The sequence below is a fragment of the Kogia breviceps genome, chromosome 10, assembly GCF_026419965.1.
Source record: "Kogia breviceps isolate mKogBre1 chromosome 10, mKogBre1 haplotype 1, whole genome shotgun sequence".
NCBI lineage: Eukaryota > Metazoa > Chordata > Mammalia > Artiodactyla > Physeteridae > Kogia > Kogia breviceps.
The window spans coordinates 67,702,392-67,712,811 of record NC_081319.1 but is presented as its reverse complement, the minus strand read 5'-3'; the positions used below and the strand labels follow the sequence as shown (position 1 = coordinate 67,712,811).

Here is a 10,420-nt window from a genome sequence, read left to right as displayed (position 1 = left end):
CAGGCCAAAAGAGTGGCTGTAGTGCTTTTAGGGCGGAGACTGTTTCATGAGTAACCAGCCTGGTGGAGGAAATGGCCCTGGTTAAGATGTCAGATGCATCAAGGGATGTGCCACCTTGGGCACTGTCCAAGGTCTGCCTTGGCTCCCTGACACGGACACCAGCTCTCTTTGCCTCCTGCCTCCTTAGGCTGACCCTGGGATTTCCTTCTCTCCTTCAGTGTCAGCTCCCTAACTCCTCTGGTGTGGTTGTCACAGCCACTTGCTAGAGGGCTGCAGTACCCACACCACTGGGGCATTAGTAGGCCAGGTTTGCAATGTGACCATCTCATCCATTTCTATTACTCGGCGCCTGCCTGCTGCCGCTGCCTGTACACCTCGTTTGAACTCAGACTCTAGACTGGGGAGACATGGGGGCGCCTGAAGTCCTAAGGGGGAAGGCCTGGGCAGTCAGGGGAAAAAGGTAATTTGGAGACGCTTCCTCCGCCCCTATGGCGTAATCATTCCCTCCCAGCCCCCGCTTCGGCACTCTGGATGCAGGCCCAGCCCGCCCGCGGAGACAGAGAAAATAAGAGTACAAAGGGGTCCCGCGTGTGGCCGGAGCGCGGGTGGCTGAAAGCGAGGACAGCGCATAGCGAGGCAGAGCTGGACCGGTTTCTGCCGGCGGGCCCTGCCGATTGGCTGCCGCCGGAGGGGGCGTGGCAGGGTCGCTGGAGCTGCGTTCTCCGGCGCCCGCCTTTTTTGGGTTCCGCCCTATCTCTGGAGCAGCGCTCTGATTGGCTTTGAGACCCATATCTCTGAGCTTCAGTTTCAAGGACCGAGTCTGAAGAGCCGGGGAGGGTGCAGAGATGTTGGGGACCGAGGGCGGCTCCTGACTGGCTCAGACGCCTCAGGGGCGGAACCAGGATAGTGTCCTTAACTGACCTCACCCGGTGTCACCACCACTTTCCCCCTCCACTCGGCGTCCTTCCAGGTTTACCCTGCCTGACTCTTCGCCCCAGACATTCCCTGAGGCCTGCCCAGTGCTGGGCGGTGGTGTGCTGGGCTCTGGGGGACCGCGAGCTCAACGCTGGGCGCCTCCACCTTCCTGTCCCGTTACTACCCCCGAACCCCACCACCACCACCAGGGGGATCCAGATATTCTCACGTTTGACCTGATTTCTGCCCCAGCTCGAGGAGCACAGAAGGGCCCAGGATTTGGGACTTGGGACTAGGGAGGCATAGGCTGCTTTGACAGAGCGGTTTCTCAGAGAAGGGGGTCTCTGGATATCCCACGAAGGAGATTCCCGAAACAGGTGTCTTCATCGAAAGTCACCTAATACTCCGATGGGAGAAGGGCTGTGCATGTTGGCACCTTGGTTTTCGAAGTTCTGCCCTTCCCTTCTCCTGTCCCTCCCTGAACCCAAGTATATACGCTGGACTGATAAGCACGGTTTCTTACAGGCCTCACTGAGGAGCATGGCTGGAATATGAGGAGGCTCATATTCTGGAACCTGGAGGCATTAAAGTTACATTGGAGCACACAGTTTTCGGGGACATTGAACTGCTCCGGGAATCCACAGGAGCCCTCTGACCCAACGGTCTCAGGAGGGCATGAAAAGGCGACAGAATCGCGTGAAAGGGAGCCGCGATACCTATATCGACCTCCAGGGTGCAGCATCGACCAGGGGATGGAGTTCTTCATCCGCTCAAACTGTTGGCAGACTGCTGAAGCGCCCCCTTCATGCCCCCTTCAAGCTGAAGCAACTGAGGGACTTTTCCTTCAGCCTAACAGCTTCAGTCCTGTGGCTTAGATGGGTCCCTATGATCCCCAGGCTGAAACTCATACCTTCTGGCTAACATCACCGCCCCTCAAACTTCTCCTTCACTTTTTTCCTTTTGCTGATGACAGACACACTGGCCTCACAGACCCAGAAGCATCAGGGATCACACCTTAGGACGGGACTGTGTCAATATCCTCCTTCCCTTTGCTAACCTGTAAGACTCTTGTCTGTATCTGATACATCGGTCCCTGTCTTTACCTAGTGTCATATAGGAAGGACTTGGAGGTGTCCTTATGGATTGTAATAGCGCCCCAATGCTAAGGGATCTCTGTCCTTTAAAGAAATATCATTTCCCTCTATTTTTACACCTCTGTGCCCTCAGCTTGTCCTGAGTTATTTCTTAACTGGACTCTCTGGGAAATATCTACTCTGTGTTCAACAGCTCTGTTTCTGCGTAAAATCGGGATGCCCATCTCAGCATCAATTTCAGAGCTATTGAATGTGGACATGTACCCTGAGGACAAAAGAAATAAGAGATTCCCCCTTTCTTCCCATCCTATCAATATGGACCCACCCACCCTCCATTTAAGAAGGGTGGTTTTTCAGATTTTAGGAAATCAGGCATGAGGGGAAGCAGGCAAATTGGCTGGGTTCCAACATAGATTTAGGGTAAAGATTCAAGGAAAGAAGGAGAAAGCAAGACCAAGACAACTTTGAAGGGAAGAATAGAATCAGCTCTCTCCATCCTGGGGAAAATGGATGTAGCAATTCTTGTTGCATTTGAGTTTATAGAGTGTTTTCAGATACAGAGTTCATTAAACCAAGGCATATGTATCGATCCTCTTCTCTGTGTTCTGTGACAAGCACTGTAGATTCAGCAGAGAATAAATCAAGGTCCCGGAAATCATAGAGCAGATATGTCATCTCACCGAATTCACACACCTGTCCTTGGAGGTGTTCTTCCTGGTTCATGCGCTGGAGTAAGTAATGAGCCCAACACCACACAGCCGTGCAGTGGTTCGAACCTTCTGTGCCCCAAATTCACCTCTTGTTCCATGACTCCAGACTGGGAGTCATGGAGCTGAGGAAGCAGCTGTCTGCAGAGAAATAACAAATTAACTCTGAGAAGTAAGAGTAAATTATTAGAAGGATCTTTACAGAACTGAGGGAAAAGCTGGACAGGCAGGATTTAGAAAGGACAGAAGCCAGGACAATTCCAGGATTTAGGGACCAAGGGTCAGAAGACTGGTGGGCGGGGAGCAACGTGTTCTCCTGACCTGGCTTCCTTTCCACTCTGAGACATCGCTGGCTCTAAGGCAAGGCTCTTAATCAGCATCCCAAAGGATCTGTGAATGAGGATGGGGAAAAGTACATTTTATTTTCACTAGCCTCAAAGTGAAATTCAGTATTTCTTAACTTGTCTGTAGATAATTTTAAAATAATACTAAAATCGACTTTTTATTGTTACCATGCACCAGCAATTCTACAATTATAGTGACAAAACACTGCTCCCTGTGGTGCAGCACCCTCCCACTCCACCTCTCGGTGTATCACTGCACACAGGAGAATTAACTATTTTCAGTTCACATACACACACTTAGCCTTTGGAGATTCCCCTTTACCCTCAACTCTCCCTCTCTCCTGAGGCCTCCTCAACCTGATGGTCTGTAATCCCATCTCCTGCATGGGCAATGATTTGATGGCCAACAAACCACCTTCCATCAAGGCTTTGAATACCAGCTTCCTCTGCATTCCTCAAGGACACGGAGTCCACACCAGCTGCGTGCCTATCAAAGAAAAGGAGTTTCTTAATTTGTCCAGGCTTGGAACACTCTACTCAGAGGTGTTCTCTGATCTCCTTCGGCACCAATGGATCATCCTCTGAATCCACTGGATGAAAAAAATATATAAGAAATTTATTTATTGTACTTATTTATTTTTGGCTGCATTGGGTCTTTGTTGCTGCGTGTGGGCTTTCTCTAGTTGCGGCGAGCGGGGGCTACTCTTCTCTGCAGTGCGCGGGCTTCTCATTGCGGTGGCTTTTCTTTTTTCTTTTTTTTAATTTGCGGCGGCTTTTCTTGCTGTGGAGCACAGGCTCTAGGGTGCACGGGCTCAGTAGTTGTGGCTCGCGGGCTCTAGAGCACAGGCTCAGTAGTTGTGGCACACGGGATCAGTAGTTGTGGCGCATGGGCTTAGTTGCTCTGCGGCATGTAGGATCTTCCCGGACCAGGGCTCGAACGCGTGTCCCCTGCAGGCGGATTCTTAACCACTGCACCACCAGGGAAGTCCCTGAAATATATTTTTGATGATGACAACTCACTCATGGTACATTCTGGTTGGCCCATCTTGCCTCTCAGGTCTCCAGTCCATTGCTTCTTTTGCAGAGACAGCTTCTTCTTGTAGATTTTGTACTTAATCTTCTTTTATGAAGCATCATATCACTCCTTCAGCTGAAACTGCCACTTTGATCTGTAATTTGTAGCTTCTTAATGTTGTGTTAATTTCTGCTGTTCAGCAAAGTGATTCAGTTATACATATATAGTTTTTTAATATTCTTTTCCATCATGGTTTATCTCAGGATATTGAATATAGCTCCTTGTGCTATACAGTAGGACCTTGTTGTTATCCGCTCTATATGTAATAGTTTGCACCTACTAACCCCAAACTCCCTGTCCATTCCTCCCTATAGCTTCCAATTTCATCTTCATCGCAGAGCTGTAATGCAAGATCCAAAGATTTCCTCTTCAAATAACAGCAAAGCCCATCTCCTTTAAGATTTCTTTGATTATCTTTGTAAAACTTGGCCTTAAATTCTTCTGACGATCTCTCATAATAATGCAAAATTTGGATGTCAGCTGTGTAAATTCACCTACTGTAATATCTAGAGGCAAATCGGATATGTAATACATTTGTATTTCTATCTTTGTGGACATGAGACCATCTTGATTCTTCCTTTTCTCTCCACTCTTTTTGGGATCAGTGGGTTTGAGGTTTTTCTTGCGGAAGTTCCTCTGCATCCCTAGCATTGACGTGTTGTATTTTTGCAGTAGAGCTAGACATGCTATCATTAGAGAAGCCATAATTGGCCTGATATGTAGCAATGAAACCTTCTGTGATCTTGGGGAACCAAGCCTCCCTCCCAGATGTAGGCAGTGTCCCGAAGCTGCTGTCCGCAAAGAGTCCATTTTTCTACCAGGATCTTCTTGGGTGTCTCTGATCTTGGAATCATTCTTGCATTTGCAGCTGCTCATCAAACTCCTCGTTCCCATCCAAGGAGTGGCTACTTGGCTTTCCTACCTAGCACAGGGCAGGGGCCAGGTGAGCCAAGAGGCTGCTCCCCTGGGCTTGGGAGCCACCACCGAGTTATCTGAAATGACTGTCCAGACACTGTTCTCAACATTTAACACATTAAGTCACTGGCTCAGCACAACAACCCTGTGACGTCAGAACTATTGTTATTCCCATTTTACAGAAGAGGAAGTGGGGGCCCAGAGACCTTGCCCAAGGTTGTGCATGAACGCTGGGATTTGAATCCAGCAGGTCTTCTCTAGAGGCCACATCCTAAACCATCACTTCTTATACACAGAGACTAATGAGATGATATCCAGCCTGCCTCCCATCCCTGTTTTTTGTTTTTTTTTTTGCGGTACGCGGGCCTCTCACTGTTGTGGCCTCTCCCGTTGCGGAGCACAGGCTCCGGACGTGCAGGCTCAGCGGCCATGGCTCACGGGCCCAGCCGCTCCACGGCATGTGGGATCTTCCCGGACCGGGGCACGAACCCGTGTCCCCTGCATCGGCAGGCGGACTCTCAACCACTGCGCCACCAGGGAAGCCCCCATCCGTGTTTTTATATTTAAGAGTGAAAATGTAAACTCCCTGGCCCACCTACTCTACCGCATTGTTGTCTCCACCACACTCTGTGCTTTCTGGCTCTGACCCACGTGCCCCCTCCTGAACGCACACTCATGCCCTCTAAAAAGCTGGGAGTCTCCTCCTACCCTTCACTTCTCCTTGGAGTGCTGCCTCTGCTTCCTGGCTTTAACCGAAATTGTACTCTCCCTGGAGGGTACTACCTCCTCTGCAGGCTTCTGAAATGACAGCTGTTTATTTTCTTATAGGTGAGGGTGCTTTCCTTGCTCCAGACTGCTGCCTCCAGACCCTCCTCCTCCACCCCCACCACCCCCAGTTTCTGTTTTAAAATAACCCTCTGCCTCCAGGGCTCAGCCATTGGGCTAAATTGCTGTCTTCCTTTTTGCTACTGTCTGTCCCCTCCCAGACCTCTCCATCTCGCTCAGGGGGACTCTGGCACTCGGCAAACTGTCTGTCTCTTCCCACCTCATTGTCCAAGGAGGGGACCTGTTGCCCACTTGACATCTGAACACCTTGGTGACTTCATGCCCTGGACCTTCTCCACTCCGACTTGGCCACCCCTCCTCACTGTCACACCCTGGACCTTGTCAGCTGCAGCGGCTCCTCCAGAATCACTCAACCCCCATCTCCTAAGCTTCCCCCCTTCAGTCTCTGCTCCTCTCTCAACCATTTCTCAGTCTCCCAGGACCTCCGGGTCAGTGATGCCTCCCTTCCTCCAGCCCATCAGCCCCACCTTATGTGGCTACAGCTGTGTGGTCCTTCATTTCATCAACTCTCTCGACAGTATCCTGAACTGCCCTGCCCCGCTATATTTCCATCTTTTGTATCTCTCAGGCAAAACCTCAACCCTGATCTCTTTTCTTCAGGAGTTTATTCTTCAAGCTAAGAAGTGTTGGAGGAAGTCTCGAGCCAGGAAATGGTCACCACTCCTCATTCGTGGTCCCTAAGAGGCATTGCTTTGTTAATCAGTCACATCAGGCTGGTCATTGGCTACATTAAACTCCCTTATCCTGGAGCCTATGAGATGCCTCTCTGTCTCCACCTCATATTCAGTTGATGATCTTGCTCTTACATCACAGAGAAAACTGAAGCCATTAGAGGTGGACTCCTTCAACCACCTGTTACCAAATCCACATAGCACCTATGCCCATCTCACTCTGTTCCTCCAGAAAAGATAAATGGTTTTCCAACTTGGCGCATCAGAATTGCCTGGAGGGCGTGTTAAAACACGTTTCCCATTCAGCGGGTGGGTGGGTGGGGGCTAGAATTTTCAGTTGTAACTAGTTTCCAGGTGATGCTTGATGCTGCTGGTTGGGGACCCCACTTTGAGAACCACTGGAGCAGAGGCACTGCCCTCCTCCTGCTCAAAGCCAGTTTCTCTAGCTGTGACTGCATCCCATGTCCTTGATTACCCTCCCCCCTTTCCCCTCCTGAATCTTCAGCCTCTCCTTCTCAAAATAAAACACGAAAAACCAACCCCTACCTCCACCTCACCTCCTCCTCTGACCACTCCCTGTACCTCTCCATCCCCTCATCCAGTCTCACTCTCTCACACACAGCGCGTGTACATTGATGGGATCCGAATGTGCAAAGACATGTATAAACGACATTTGGGGGTTCATCTGAGTATATTCTGTATATCAGGTGGTATTAGGGACTGATTGTTATTTCCGTAGCTGGAGGAAGTCCTTATTTTGAGGCAATGTGTGCTGAAGTGTTCAAGTGTGAAGCATCACGATCTCTTAAATTTTCACATGGTTCAACGAATGTATCTAAATATGTAATTTTTTTTTGTGGTACGCGGGCCTCTCACTGTTGTGGCCTCTCCCGCCGCGGAGCACAGGCTCCTGACGCGCAGGCTCAGCGGCCATGGCTCACGGGCCCAGCCGCCCCGCGGCATGTGGGATCTTCCCGGAACTGGGGCACGAACCCGTGTCCCCTGCATCGGCAGGCGGATTCTCAACCACTGCGCCACCAGGGAAGCCCAAAATATGTAAATATTTGTATGTACGTATAAATGATAACGATTTTAAATTAAGTGGTGGATGTACAAGTGATCATTATACTGTAGTTTCAACTTTTCTGTATGTTTGAAACTTTTCATAATAAGAAGTTGGGGGAAAATTCTCACTCCAGTCCCTCACTTCCACTCATTCCTCAACCCTCTTGGGCTGGTGTCCACTTCTCCCAGGCCACACAGGTGTTTTTTCTATGACCCTCATTTCATTAAATCCATTATTTAGTTTTCTTCTGCTTGACCTCCCTCCAGTATTCAATGCTTTTGACCAATTCTTTTATTTATTTATTTATTTTTGGCTGTGTTGGGTCTTCGTTGCTGCGCATGGGCTTTCTCTAGATGCAGCAAGCCGGGGCTACTCTTCGTTGCGGTGCACGGGCTTCTCACTGTGGTGGCTTCCCTTGTTGCAGAGCACAGGATCTAGGTGCATGGGCTTCAGTAGTTGTGGCACGCAGGCTTAGTTGCTCTGTGGCATGTGAGATCTTCCCGGACCAGGGCTCGAACCCATGTCCCCTGTATTGGCAGGCAGATTCTTAACCACTGCACCACCAGGAAAGCCCTTGACCCATTCTTCATTGAAACACAGTCTTTATTTGGCTTCCAGGACTGAGCACTCTCCTGGGTTTTCCCCTCTCACTCTGGCTGCTCCTTGCTCCTTTGTTGGCTCATCATGCTCTATTTGGTCGTATTGGAGATCCTCAAGTGTCCTGAGCCCTAAACCCTTCCTCTTCTCATGTTACACTCTGCCTCCAGGAGATCCATCACTCCTGACCTATGGCTTCACTTGCTATCAGCTGATCACTCTCAAATTTATGTCTTTCCTCTGATCTCCAGACTTGTGCATCTGACTGCCTACCTGGCATCCCTACTTGGATGTCTCAAAGGTACCACAAACTTAGCATATTCAAAAGTGAATATGTAAAAGTGAATTCGAAGTGAATATGAATATGATCACAAACAGTGTCATGCTCCGATCTGGACCACAGGGGCCCTGCTCGGGTCCACAGACATTAGGGGACCTCACCTATCATGTGCAACATTTATGAAGCCACACCTGGGCACCTTTGTCACCTGGGATCCGGCCCTCAGTTCTGGCACAGCACAACCTGAAACCCTGAACTTCTGCTCTCATAATTAACATCCTTCTGGCCCCAGGGAAATGCTTCTGCAATCTATTACCCTATATCCTGGAAACAAAAGACGACTACAACTGAATCCTGAGAAAGTTTGAGGTTGTGTCTCTGCCAGATTCCAAAGCACACAGTTTTGGGGGGTGGGGAGAAGTTAAGCAGTAGAAGCTCATCACAACAACCCAATTGAGCAAATCTTCATGCCTGCATCGCCTCTGTTGCTTTGTATCTTTTTCTTTGAAAATAGTAATTTTAAAAAGCATTACATGGGCTTCCCTGGTGGCGCAGTGGTTGAGAATCCGCCTGCCGATGCAGGAGACACGGGTTCGTGCCCTGGTCCGGGAAGATCCCACATGCCGTGGAGCAACTAAGCCCGTGAGCCATGGCCACTAGGCCTGCGCGTCCGGAGCCTGTGCTCCGCAATGGGAGAGGCCACAACAGTGAGAGGCCCGCATACCGCAAAAAAACAAACAAACAAACAAACAAAAAAAAGCATTACAGTTATAGCTAAAGCTCATCCCATTCCTCTCCTTTCTAGGTGGTAATTATCATTCTGAAGTCACTGGGAATTATTCCCGTGCATATTTTCTACTTTAACAAACAGGCTTTTAAAAATATAAATGTATTTATTTATTTTTGGCTGCGTTGGGTCTTCATGGCTGTGCGCGGGCTTTCTCTAGTTGCAGAGAGCGGGGGCTACTCTTCATTGCGGTGCGCGAGCTTCTCATTGTGGTGGCTTCTCTTGTTGCGGAGCAAGGGATCTAGGCGCGCGGGCTTCAATAGTTGCAATACGCAGGCTAAGTAGTTGTGGCTTGCCGACTCTAGAGCACAGGCTCAGTAGTTGCTCCACGGCATGTGGGAGCTTCCCGGACCAGGGATCAAACCCTTGTCCCCTGCATTGGCAGGCAAATTCTTAACCACTGCACCACCAGGGAAGTCCCAACAAATAGTTTTTTTTTTTTTTTTTAACATATATCATTGTTTGTGTATTTTAAAACACATAAATATCATACTCATACAACATCCACTTTTGCAACTTTCTTTTACTTATATGTTGGTAAATAAGTCATTTAACTGCTGTGTAGCAGTCTACTGTAAGAATAAATCATACCTTATTTATCCATTCCTTTATCTTAAGGACAGATTAGGATGTTTCCATGTTTTCTTGACAATCACATGATACTGCAATGCCCATTCTTATCCTTGCCTCCTTGTACATATGTAGAAATGGTTTTTTTTTAAAGAGTTATGAATGGGGCTTCCCTGGTGGCGCAGTGGTTAAGAGTCTACCTGCTGATGCAGGGGACACGGGTTCGTGCCCCGGTCCGGGAAGATCCCACATGCCGCGGAGCAGCTGGGCCCGTGAGCCATGGCGGCTGGGCCTGCGCGTCCGGAGCCTGTGCTCCGCAATGGGAGAGGCCACAACAATGAGAGGCCCGCGTACCAATAAAAAAAAAAAAAAAGAGTTATGCATGATCAGGGTTTGTTTATTTATTTATTTATTTTTGGCTATGTTGGGTCTTCGTTGCTGCGTATGGTCTTTCTCTAGTTGTGGCGAGCAGGGGCTACTCTTTGTTGCAGTGCACAGGCTTCTCATTGTGGTGGCTTCTTTTGTTGCGGAGCAAGGGCTCTAGGCGTGCGGG

The 10,420-nt window shown here is 49.2% G+C and overlaps 1 pseudogene; it reads right to left on the bottom strand.

Annotated features, from left to right (window-relative positions):
- Window positions 1-3,384: 3,384 nt before the first annotated feature.
- LOC131764172 (17S U2 SnRNP complex component HTATSF1-like) lies at window positions 3,385-7,157 on the bottom strand (annotated as a pseudogene).
- Between the last annotated feature and the right edge of the window lie 3,263 nt (window positions 7,158-10,420).